The sequence below is a fragment of the Dipodomys merriami genome, unplaced genomic scaffold (genome assembly GCF_024711535.1).
Source record: "Dipodomys merriami isolate MVZ:Mamm:240054 unplaced genomic scaffold, mDipMer1.0.p SCAF_9, whole genome shotgun sequence".
Classification (NCBI taxonomy): domain Eukaryota; kingdom Metazoa; phylum Chordata; class Mammalia; order Rodentia; family Heteromyidae; genus Dipodomys; species Dipodomys merriami.
This window is the reverse complement of record NW_027206512.1, coordinates 32438732-32452447: the sequence shown is the minus strand read 5'-3', so window position 1 is coordinate 32452447 and position 13716 is coordinate 32438732. Positions and strand designations below refer to the sequence as shown.

Below are 13716 nucleotides of genomic sequence, written 5' to 3'. Positions count from 1 at the left end.
ACTTTGAGGACTTTTGTAACATGAATGCCATCTACTAAGATGGTAGAGGGAATGGTTCCTGAAGAGAGTAGTAATGGTAATGACAAATAATAATCATACTAATCCAAGAAAGAATGCTAAGAAAAAAGTTATTTTAAAAGAGACAATTGAAGGCTGACTGCAGTCTTCAAGTTTCTGTTTTTTCATATTCATATTGTGGGATTAGTTCTGTTTAGATATGATAACATTCCAGATGCCTGTAAAAGACATGAAATGGCACACTTGTTGGAAAAATTTAGGTGGATATGGAAGAATCTTCCATAAAGTTTCCTTGATTTTCCTTATAATACCTGTTATATTACATACTGGGGCTGTATAGTAATTCCCTACATAATAATTGATTAAATTAAGAGGCTCTTTAACATTTTTGGATTAATTTTCCTTCTTATACAAGTAATAGATTATGAGTAAAAATTTAAAATATTCATTTAAATACAGTGAAACAGATATTAGATAGCAATTGGTATGAAATAAACATAAAAGAATTTATGTAAAATTGTGCAACTTAAAATTCTTAATGCTTTCAAATTTTATTAGGAACAAATATTTTAAAATAATTATTATCTATTTAGAACCTTGTATGTGTGCATGTTGTATGTGTTTGTCTTAAAAAATAAATTGTATTGTAATTGTATAATTGTATGATTCTATAATAGAATTGTATAATTGTGTAGTAACTCTTAAAGGAGTAAATCTATTTTAGTTATATGTAAAATATTTTCTTTTTCTTCTACATAAAATATTTATGTAATCATTATGGTAGACACAAGAGATATACAGATACTAAATGTGAATAGACAGATAATATGTCCTCTTGTGTCATAACTTTTAATTAATTCAGTTAATGGATTCAATATAAGATAAGGGATTTTTGGTTCATAGTTTCAATTGAAAAATCAATTTTTATATGCACACTTTATATTGAATATTTGGTAGTTTTATACAGACTTTAGTTCTTGTTGTTTTTACATATGTGTGTATGTGTGTGTATGCATGTGCACTATTCGAAGCTTGAACTCGGGGCCCTCTGCTGTTTCTGAGCTTTTTTTAAGGCTGGCACTGTACCACTTGAGCCCCAGCTCCACTTCTGGCTTTTTTTGGTGCTTAAGTGGAGTTGAGTCTCATGGACTTTACTTCTAGAACTTGCTTTGAACCACAATCCTCAGATCTCAGTCTTCTAAGTAGCTAGGATTGATAGGTATGAGCTACCAACAGCACCTGATTTTTAATTGTTAATAAGCTATGTACATGAGCAGAGTAGAATTTACCAAGTTTTCTGAAAGTCAAAGTAAGTGTGGCTTTGGATTTTTAGATTTCTTCTTTTCTGCTTTTGAAATTTATAGTAACAAATCTCATGAGTGCAAAAGAATTGTAGAAGTTTAGGAGCGAGAGCTCACTTGGACTCCAGGGAAATTAAGGTAAGATTCAGAGAAGGTGGGATTGAAATGCATGTTGAGGGAAAGATCAAGAATTCTAGCTACAGTGGATATTTTGATGGAAATTTTATTATCAGCTTCTGCAGAGAAGATGTTCAGAATTAACTAAAGTCACTTAGTGATAAATTCATGCTGCCACCGGTATCTGATGAAAGGAAGAAATAACAATTCAAGCTGAAAGGAGCTTCCAGAGCTATGGAGAACGAAAGGGGTCCTCTTGTGAAACTGTGGTTTTGTGACTTTAAAATCAGTTGACTTTGCCATTCAATTGTGATCTTACTATTACAAAATAGAAATAAACCCACTACAATTGTAAATTATTAAAAAAATAGGGGAATATTTTATTCATAAAAGCCTAGGGGCCTATGATTAACTCCTTGAAGACATTGTGTTCAAACAGTTTTGAAAATGTCCAAAAGTTTAACAAATGACCTCCCACAGAAACTTTATTAATAGAAAGAAAACTATGTTAATTTTCTAAACAATCTTGAGATATTATAATATTGAAAATATATAAAACATTGTAGAAGAAAATGGAAAGAACTTTGGCATAGTGGATTTACTTTATAGAAGTATTGTGTACCTTACTTAATTTTAAAGACAAAATTTCTATACTAATACACATTGGTGAAAGAAACCTTCTGCTGGTATGGCATTTTGAATTAAAGGCCCAATAACCCACTTGTCTTGCTTAGTCTGTGCTCAACCCCTTGAGATGTACTGACAGCCTGACGTTTTGCTGCTTGTTTTATAGATGGAGTTATGTGGATTTTTCTACCTTGGTTGATCCTGAACCACAATATTCTAGGTTTCCTACTTTTCTGTACCTAGGATGATAAGACATATTAGATATAAAGTTATTGCAAGTTTTGTAGTGAGTAGATTATTTAATAATTTCTTAAGTCTTTGGAGTTTACTCAAAAACATTGACATATCTGTTTGGTTATGTGTTATACCATGACTTTGTGCAAAATTGGACTGCAAAATTTTAGTGCTATAACAAATAACTACAAACAAGATAACCTTTTTCTCTTAGTAAAAATCCTGTACAGTTTAAAAGTCCGTGCAGTTGACTTGATTAATAATATCAGAGTATTTACAGGTGCCCCATTGCTTCTAGCAAATGTAGGGGGGAAAATCTATTTCACAATATTTAGTATAGTTGGTCAATACATTCATTGAGTCTATTAGTCTTCATTCCATTAGGCTAAAATCCTGCTGTGGTTTCTATAGAGCTTGAATGTGCATTGCAAGAATTCATTCATGTGTTGAAATTTAATCACCATTACCAGGTCAGGATAGTGAAACTTAACTATACTTACTTAGAGGGGAGTTCTTTGGAAGGCAATTAGGATTAGATAACAGCCATGATTGTGAAGCCTCTTTGACAGAATATAGAAAACCTTAAAGTAGTAGAGAGATTAGGAGATACATCTAACTGTATCATTTCTTTTTTTTTTTTTTGCTTTATAATAAGTTAAGTTTTTTATAGTGAGAATACTGTACAGAGGAGTGGTTACAGTTACATGAGCAAGGTAATGAGTACAAATCTTATCAAACATAGTTGTCTCCTCCTTTGTTTTTTCCCTCCCATCCCTTCGCTCCCATCTCCACAACTACACTCCCCCTCCCACCGCCCACCCCCACCTAAATTGTGCAGTTCCTTTTTTGACATAGCGTCTTGTATATCACATTGTTGCAATGGGTTAAACTGTATCCTTGTTTAAACAATTTGTTTTTTCCCTTCCCCTCTACAATTATACCAACATCAAATACAGAGACAACAGGGGTTATACCATGGGGAAGGGACATACAGAGCAACAAAAAAAAATCACTTGGTACCTTATAAATATATTAGAAGCAATAGAAAGGAAGGAAAAACCACTTGTGTCCTTATCTTGGGGTTCATTTCGCTTAACATCATCTTATCTGACCTTTTCTGGTTGTCTCAGACATAGAGGTTTCTTGCCCTGCATAGGAATTGTGCTCACAAGGAGACCATCAACCAATGTGTTTCCTCATGTTTAGATCCGAAAAACAAACATCAAAGTATACTTTTGAGGCGATTGTGTAGTGCATCTATATTTTTTATCAGTAGATTTTACCTTTCAGGGTTCTATTTTGATTTATAAATCATGTGGTGATTGCTGAGGAATATTCAGTATTGAACAAAAATTTGCACCACATTCTGGGGCCATTTCAGTATTTTTTTTCCATACAAATATTTAGCCACAAATTCAAACTACGTAGTATTGAAGAGCATACCTCCACATTTTATAGATATAATTGAACTTTTTACAGCTCAGAAATGAAGGAAAAATGTACAATGATAAATCAATCTCCATATTATAGACCAAAGTTTTCTGCACATGTATAAAAAAGCAAAAAAGTGACCAGTTTGTTGTATAATCTCCCATGTGAGTCTTAAACTGAATTTTCTTTTCATGTAAAAAGCATTTTAAGAATTCTGGAGAATTGGATATTATGCTGAATTCTTATGTTATCCTTGACACAGGTATTTCTAAAGGATTGCTCTAAACAATTTTTGAATCAATAAGTAATTATCATGGTTCTTTCCAATCAAATAAATATTGACTTAGAAGAAGGCATATAACCTTTTTTTGTCTGTTTCTGAAAAAGAATGCTGGGATTGCTGTTTCTTGTCATTTCACATTATGTTAAACCTATTTATTTGCTAGATCAAGTGATACAAAATTTTTAAAAGACTGACTTTATTTTGTTTTGTGCAGAGTGATAACAGACTATTATGTTTTTTTTCTACCTGATATCAGTTTGTATGAGATATATATCAATTTGTATGAGATGTATTCATATATTAGTGTATTCATTCGAGTCATTAATACTAAAGCTTGACAACATTATCTTTATATTTTATATAGCTATAAAATTGGTTTACAGTGATACAATTAGTAATGTTAAGTCTGGATATTATATTGAGTAGTGCTGATTGTTCCACAGTAAAGTTCACTTTATGGTGACATCAATGAACAATATTTGTGCCATCCTGCTTTATGGAATGAAGTGATCTCACTGTAGGAGAATAATAGCTATGTTGAATGCTTTAATATCAGTTAAACTTTGCTTTATGGTACATTTTAAATCACTGCTACCAGAACTCTTTTGACCTCACAATGTTATAAAGCTTTTCGTTTTGTTATGTTAGCAAAGATGCAAAATTTATGTGCTTTAAACTGTTTCTCCTAATTAGAAAATTTAAGATATGAATACCCTTTTTGTTCTCTCTAACGCTGTTTGCATACTTCATATTTTCAATAAAATCTGAAGGCCTGTTATTTGCGTACCACATAGAAATTACTAAATGTAACTCATATATTTGCGTACCACATAGAAATTACTAAATGTAACTCATATTGTGATGATATTGTAATCTGTGTTTTTAAAGACATCTACTCAGATGAGTTCTTTGTTAACACATGGTTGTTATCCCAGCATTAATCAGATTTATTGAAACTTAATATCATGTGTTAAATTGACTTTATTGATCACATACTAATGGTGACCAAATGACAAAGGAGTTGGGTTAGCATTTTCTAGAGTAGATTGGGATGTAGATTGCATTGTTTTTGCATTTTTTATTATGAAAATACCTTACAGAGGGTTTACAATCACATGAGCAAGATAATGAATACATTTCTTATCAAGCAATGTTGTTGCCTCCTCCATTGTTTCCCCTTCCCATCTCTTCCCAACCCTTCCCATCCCCTCCCCCAAAGTTCATTTAGTAGTATGGAGGTTATTCAAAAGATTCCACATAGAGCTCCCCTATGACCCAGCAATCCCACTTTTGGGCATTTACCCAAATGATCCCAGGCAGGACCATACTAAAACTACCAGCTTTAGTTTATTGCAGCATTATTTACCATAGCTAAGATATGGAACCAACACAGATGTCCCTCAGTAGATGAATGGATCAAGAAAATGTGGTATATATACACAATGGAATTCTGTGTCCTCATCAGAAAGAATGGCATTGCCCCATTTGTTAGGAAATGGAAAGACTTGGAAAAATTATATTAATTGAAATAAGCCAGACCCAAAGAAACATAAGTCTCTTATTTGGGATGTAGGTTGTTAATCAGCTACACAAGGAATATTTCTTGCCCATAATATCTCAGAAAAGTCTTTGAATTTGTCTTCCATGAGTCATGATGTCACTTAAGAAAATTGTCACTATCAACATCAAATGTCCTCCTCTTTCAATATGAGAAGACAGTATGATTTTAAAGGGTTGAAAACTAGAAAAAAATATTTGTTTGGCTTTGAAACAATAAATATGACTTCTGAGTACAGTATATTGTTTTACTTTAGTCACCTTGCCACTTATACATACATGGTATTGGAAATGTGGTTTTCTATGTCCCTCAAAGATGTAAAGATGTGGGCTGGGAAGGTGGCTCAGTGGCAGAGTGCTTCCCTTGCATGCATGAGGCCCTGAGTTCAATTCATCAGAACCACATAAACAGAAAAAGCTGGAAGTGGTGTTGTGGCTCAAGTGGTAGAGTGTTGTTCTTGAGCTGCAGAGCTGAGGAACAATGCCCAGGCCCACAGTTCAAGCCCCACGACTGACAAAAAAAAAAAAAAGATGTAGATACGTTATAAACAGCTACTGACTAGTAAAGCATTGACATATTGTACAGTAAAATGAGTACATATTGCTACGTCATTATACAGACTTAATATAAGCCCATGAAAAATTAATAGCATAACTTTTTCTTTTAAAAAATTAGGCCTGGATATTGTCCCTGAGGGTTTTTTTTCTTTTTAAAAATTTTATTTATTGTAAAGATGCTGTATAAGGAGATTACAGTTTTCTCGAGGATTGCCCTCTACCACTTTTTTTTTCAGGCTTGATTCACTGTAGTATTTTTGTATAAAATTCTATTTTGTAGCCACAGCTTGGGTCCTCTGCACGCAGACTCTGGTGTGGGTTGTCACAAGATGGTCAGTGAATTTCTGAGAAGGAGATTTGGTGAATATGGTCTCTTTCCAGAGGTCAGGGGTCAGGTAACTGTAGGTCTTAGAGATGGCATCAAAGGCGGCTTTGGTGAAGTTACTCAAGGTAGCAGTACAGCCCCTGGCTGAGGCGTAGCAGTCATCGATGCCAGCCATCAGCAGCAGCTTCTTGGGGACAGGAGCTGACACAATCCCAGTGCCTCTGGGGGCAGGAATGAGGCACACCAGCACAGAACCGCAGTGCCTGTCCCCTGGCACGGGACAGTGTGAGGCTTGCCCATCTTGTTCCCCCAGTTACCTCCCCGCAGAGGGACAATGGAGAACTTGGCCAAGATGATGGCCCCCGGATGGCAGTGGCCACTTCCTTGGCGCACTTAACCCCCAGACCAACGTGGCCGTTGTAGTCGCCAATGGCTAGGAATGCCTTGAACCTGGTGCGCTGGCCAGCTCGAGTCTGCTTCTGCATGGCCATAATCTTCAACACCTCATCTTGAGTGACGCCCCCAGGAAAAAGTCAATAATCTCAGACTCCTTGATGGACAGGGATAAAAGACAGATCTCCAGAGACTTGATCTTCATGTCCTTAACCAGGCAGCCCAGTTTGGTGAGGGGATCCATTCTTTGTCTTCGGCCTTGCCTCCTTGAGCCCTGCGGCTGCAACCCCGGCCTCTACCATGGCTGCGACCTTGACCCTGAAGGCTGCTACAGGAAGCCGCCAGGGCCTCGCAAGCCCGGGCCCCCGGAACCTCCCAGTCCTTCTGCTGCACCGGTGTCATCTGCCATTTGGTGTTTTCCTGGAGAAGAAGAAGGACCCTCTACCACTTTGAACCAAGCTCCACTACTGGTTTTCTGATGGTTAATTGGAGATAAGAATCTCACAGACTTTCCTGCCCAGTATGGCTGTGAACAGCAATCCTTAAATCTCTGACTCCTGAAACAAATAATTTGCAAACAAAACACCTTTACTAGTATCTTCCAATTCTCTGTAGGAATCTATAGACATCATTGTCTTTTGTGCATTACATATTACCAAATGGAGTCAAAGCCCTCAGAAATAATGACTCACTATAAAAAATAAACCCAACCTATTCATGAAGGTCTCACATAGCTGGAGCCATGTAGTTTACTACATTGAATTATGTTAAGGTGATACTTTTTAATAACGCTGGTTGTGAAACCCAGAGTATAATGTATGATAGAAAAATGTTCCCTCACTAAGCTATACCTAAAGTTTAACTTTTGTTTACATTTGTTTAGAAGTTTACTTATAACAGCACCACATATTAGTTAAACTAGTGTATTTTTTGTTACTGATTCCATTCTTCCATAATTAGTTTATTTAAATGACATCATTTATTGGTTCTTTTGTTCTAAACCTATAGTTAGTCTAATTCATGGTACACCACAGTGCTAATAAATGCACGAAAGGTTTTATGTCTGATTCTGGTTGGCTACATTGAGAAAGATCCTTATAGAATTAATTGGAAGAAGCTTTCATGAGGAAAAACCTGCTCATACATATAATACATATTTACATACATATATTTTATGTATACAAATTTATAAATAAAAAATTTATACATTGCGTAAAAACGGTCAAGGAGACATTTATATTTGCTTTGCTGTAAATTACTAGAAAGAAATCAGAAAATAACTATCTGCCTTCTATTGAAAGCAGAATTTGTCTCATTTTTATAACTATTCCCCAAATGTTGGCCTTTATTTTGTTACATATAATTATGAAATGGTATAAAAAGCAGAATACAATCCTGTTTTCCACTGTTTAATTTTCTTCTTCCTTGGTGTTTAACACATTTCAATTTTATTTGAATGTTTCAAGGAATGAAGTGTTCAAATATAAAAATGATTTTTTTTCTTTATAACTTTTGTCCAGCATCCTTTATTTTTCTTTTTGGTCATGGGGCTTGAACTCTGGATGTGGGTGCTGTCTCTAAGTTTCAGCTCAAGTCAAATGCACTACCACTTGAGCCACACTTCTAGTTTTCTGATCATTATTGGAGATAAGAGTCACATGGACATTCCTGCTGAGGCTGGTTTTGAACTGCTGAAATCCTCAGATTTCAGCCTCCTCAATAGCTAAGATTACAGGAGTGAGTCACCAGTGCCCGGACTAGCATTGCTTTTCATTACACCATCTGATTTATATATGACCTAAACATCCACTTTTTTAAGTTGTACAAAATGTTCTGCTTGTTAATTAAGATTCTTATGTGTTCCTAAGTGATTATCTTAGTAAGCTTTTCTTAAAATAATTTCTATTTTCTCTAGTTAACGCTTTATATTTCCTCTTATTGTATTAGCTTACATTTCTAAAGTGAAAAGAGCTATCTATCCTAAGGATTAAAGTACTTATGAATGGGAAACAGGTTGCTGACACTGAGTTGAGATAATCTGAGTTGATTGCTGTCTAACATATTCTTGAGGATTATAAAGTATTTTTAAAATTTATTTTCAGACTTTCAAAATTTAAATGTAATTTTACACAATATTTTAACATGTTTTAAGAAATGAGGACTTGGGCTGGGGAGGTGGCTCACTGGTAGAGCCCTTGCCTTGCATGCCTGAGGTCCTGGGTTCGATTCCTCAGCACCACATAAGCAAAAAGAAAAAAAGCCGGAAGTGGCGCTGTGGCTCAAGTGGTAGAGCGCTAGCCTTGAGCTGAAGAGCTGAGGGACAGTGCCCAGGCCCAGAGTTCAGGCCCCACGACCGGACCCAAAAAAAAAAAAAAAAAAAAAGAAACGAGGACTCATTTGCTCCATCCATATTTTGTGTATTTTAACACAAAATATGGATGAGTGTGAATATTATTTTATTGTTTGGTTATTTTATGTTTTCTTTGAATTTTCTTTTTTCTTTCCCTTCTTTCCTTCCTGCCTCTCTCCTTCCTTCTTTCTTTTTTCCTTCCTTCTTTCTTTTTTCCTTCCTTCTTTCTTCCTTCCTTCCTTCCTTTTTTTCTTTCTTCCATCCTTTCTTTCTTTCTTTCTTCTTTCTTCTTTCTTTCTTTCTTCTTTCTTCTTTCTTTCTTTCCTTCTTTCTTTCTTTCTTCTTTCTTTCTTTCTTTCTTTCTTTCTTTCTTTCTTTCTTTCTTTCTTTCTTTCTTTCTTTCTTTCTTTCTTTCTTTCTTTCTTTCTTTCTTTCTTTCTTGTGCTGATCCTCAGGCTTTAATTCAGAGACTGTATGCTATCTGGGAGCTTCTTTCCCTCAAGTGTAACACTCTGTGACTTGAGTCATAGCTCAGATTTCAGCCTTTTTGCTGGTTAATTGGAGGTAAGAATTTCACAGACTTTCATGCCTAAGTTGCCTTGGAACTGTGGTCCTAAAATCTCAACTTCCTGAGTAACTAGCATACCAAAAGTGAGCCACCGGAATCAAAGCCTTTGATTTTTGTTTATTAGTTATTCCTTTCTCTTTCATTACCTATATAAGTCTCAGGAGAAATCACATTTTTCATGGTTTACCCACATCTAATTTTCCAATCACTATTAGGTTATTTATAGGAAAGATATGGGTAAATTTTATTTTCTGTTGTTTCCTATCATTATGCACTAGAATAATGTACTATGAAACTAAGATGATTATATATATATATATATATATATATATATATATATATATATATATATATATATATATACATCAGATTATTAAGGTTAGACAACACAAGGGGAAACAAAGGAGGAGGCAACAATGTTTGATAAGAAATGTGCTCATTATCTTGCCCATGTAATTGTAACCCCTCTGTACGGTATTTTCACAATAAAAAAATGAGTGACACAGTTTTTTCTAGAACTGAATATAAGTATATAGAAATGAAGCCAGGTGCTGGTGGCTCCTGTCTGTAATACTAGCTACTCAGTAGGCTGTGATCTGAGCATCACTGTTCAAAGTCAGCCTAGGCAGGAAAGTCCATGAAACTTTCCACCAAAAAGCCAGAAATGGTGCTAGTGTTTAAGTAGTAGAGACCTAGCCTTGAGCAAGGAAGCTCAGGGGCAGAATTCAGGCTCTGATGTCAACTTCCAGAAGCATTGTCTACTTGTACATTCACTCTTACTAATTTTTGATTCTTCTGCTTTTGCTGGCCATATCCTTTACTGGTTTTTCTTGAAACACAAATTCATATATATTGGAGAATTCCCAAATTATACAAGATTACATAAGGATACACACACATATGTACTTATATAGACTATATGTATACTACATATATATGTATGTATATATATACATATATAATATGTATAAAGCTTTTGTTGAAAGTAAATCTTAGCATGCCACAAGTTAAAATTTTGCTATACATGTGTTGTGTGGTAATTTATGCAAATAGTATAGAGAAGGCACTGATGGTACAAACCTCAAAACTTTTCTAGTAGAATCCATTATGCTATTTTATCTGCCTTCATTTGCTTTCAATATTTGCATTGCTTGTTTTCTGTGGAGTAATTTAATGTTCGATTTTGCATCCATAACAAAATCTAACTTTACACTAAGAAATTTAGGAGATTAAAGAAATATATTGCTTATACAATTAAAGAAAAGTGTGCCATTTTAGTAAGATGAAACTAGGTTATCTATACTTTATCACAATTTTTACAGTATTAATTGGCATGTCTACATTTATATGTACATTGCAGAGAAAATTACATTTTGTAATAACCGTTCCAATGTGTTCTGTAAATTTTGGATGTATTTAAAGTCACTGTATTTTTGGAAATTTACACTTTGAGTACTTTTTGTTACTAATAGATAGAGAACACATAAATGAATAAGAAAGCCAAAATATATTTAAGCAGTATTTCTCTAGTTGTAAATATATGCTTGAAATCATTGCGCTTTCTTTCCAGAGATATACAGAAAAAAGTAAGATCAAGAAGTGATACTTCTTACAAATAATATTTCCAGCTTACTGGAAAAATACATAGCTTACATAAAAATTATCTGGTAATTAATCAAATGAATGCTAACTGAGCTTCTATTAGCTGTCTTTTATTATACTCCAAGTATTTATGTGATAACACTTTAACACAACAATATGCTAAATTCATATCCAAATAGTTAATTTACTAAAATAAATCATTTTTTCATCTTAATAGCTAAACTATAACAAAATCTTATATGTGATTGTAGTGTCTATGCCATAGGCCACATTACCACAAATATTTTGAGTGAATCAGAGCCCTGTTCCAAGAGTTCTCCGAGTCCATAAGTACATTGTAGAGCTAATCCCTAAACTGTTAGAAACCAAGGAAAGCCTTTTCCTTCTTTTCACATTCTATATACTGCAATTCTCCTGAAGAACTTTGGGGAATGCTTTAGCAAATATATCTGTTAGAACCCCTACCACATCCATGAAACAATGAATAAAACTTTCAGGATCTTTTGAGGCTTCTCAATATATCCCTCAGACTTTTTGTGTATTAATTAGGTTTCTGCATTACCTGTAACTCATTTTAAGTGTTTATTAAATATATCTATAACAAACAAGGCTCAGTAAAGAGTAACAGAGACCCTTGTGGATGGTCAACAGAAGATGCCAATCCTGGGCAGCATAGTAAGTGAGGCCAGGGCACAAATAGTTCTGAAATGAAGTCAGTATTAACAACAAGAGAGGGGGAATCCTTAATCTTTGAATGCAAATATGTACCAAAGAGCAAAGGCTTCATCAGTAATAGCTGTTGCTAGCATTTCATCATGGTGAATTATATGAAGTCAACCAAGAACCTTCAATAGTTTTGATTCCCCAGGAAATAGCAGGAATTGTACCTAGATACTTTGAAGAACCTTCACACACATTAATTGGACAATCATTAAGTAAACAATATCAATTCATTACTTATTCCAAATTTTTATTGACTCATTAGAATACTGTCATGGATCCATAGATACAAGGAAAGTACCTTGGGGACTATTTTTTTTCCTGATTCCTCACCTTTTAGGTTCAGTCCTTGGAGATACCAAAATAGAAATGGATAGAGAATGATACAATGAGATAAATTTGTAGAGCACAGTTTATAGACTAATTTATTTCAAAATATTAATTCACAATTAATAAAGTACTTCTATTCAGGAGTTAAATATAGCAAACCTACTACAAACTCTCCCTCGCTATGTATATATATATATATATATATATATATATATATATATATATATGCATATATATATATAGAGAGAGAGAGAGTATCTCTCTCTCTATATATATATATATTTTTCTTTGCTTTAAAGGTCTTCCTTCTTTCTTAGAGACTTCCCTGTTTTCATCATTATGGATTACTGAGAGACCATTTTATATTATCAAAATTGATTCATATGTTATGAAATGTCCTAGTATTTGAAGTCAAGGTGACTGTTTCTCTTTCTTGATCAAAAAAATAAAAAAGTACATATGATTGCAAAGTCAAAAGAGACTCACAGACTGACAATATGATTGATGACATTTAACTCTTTGATGTTGTGGATTTATGGAACATCTTCAAGGCCTTGGTTACTATATGGAATCATCATGATTCTCCTGTAAATGGAAAATTCTTGCTTCTCAGACAAATGTAATCTAGATGAATACTTCCAAATGGATTATAGGAGTATTCTTGTTTAATGGACAATCTCGATTTTATATTTCCTTTGATTGTATACAAATTCCTAAATCGGAAAACGGATATCTTTTGAAAAGAGTGGCAACATTTGGCTGTGTTTCAAGATGGGGCAGGAGATGACCTACCTCTAAACTTTAGACTCCTGCTGAGCTAAATGGGAATTTTGCACTTCAGAAGGCAGTGAATTAGGTTCCCAGTGACTTGAAGCAAAGAGGGCAGACAGTTCCAGATGGCTAGTGCCTCAGAAGCTAAGGGTCAGCATTTGCAGAGTAGGTAGCGGGCATGATATACAATCTAATGATTAAAAATCAGCAGACAAGAAAACCACCAGAATAGTAACAGATGAATGAAAGGGCACTTGACATGAGCAAGTACTGTAATGTTTTGCAAGGTTCCCAAGAGCAAATGCATTATCAGTAGATTTGTATCTATTAGGAGTATGCCACAGAATTAAATTACTGTGGACTTATCCTTATTCTTTCCTTTATTTTCCATCTTTGAAATTTCAGGCAGTAGACGTATGTAGATAATACATCTCTCAGTACTGGAAAGTGATGATTCTCTTAAAAACACATTGATTTTTTTTCAGTTCACTAAATGCAATTACTTATCCTTATACATTTCCTAATTATAAT

The 13716-nt window shown here is 34.3% G+C and overlaps 1 pseudogene; it reads right to left on the bottom strand.

The window, feature by feature from the left end:
• Nucleotides 1-6395: 6395 nt before the first annotated feature.
• On the bottom strand, nt 6396-7253 carry LOC138820649 (small ribosomal subunit protein uS5 pseudogene; annotated as a pseudogene).
• Between the last annotated feature and the right edge of the window lie 6463 nt (nt 7254-13716).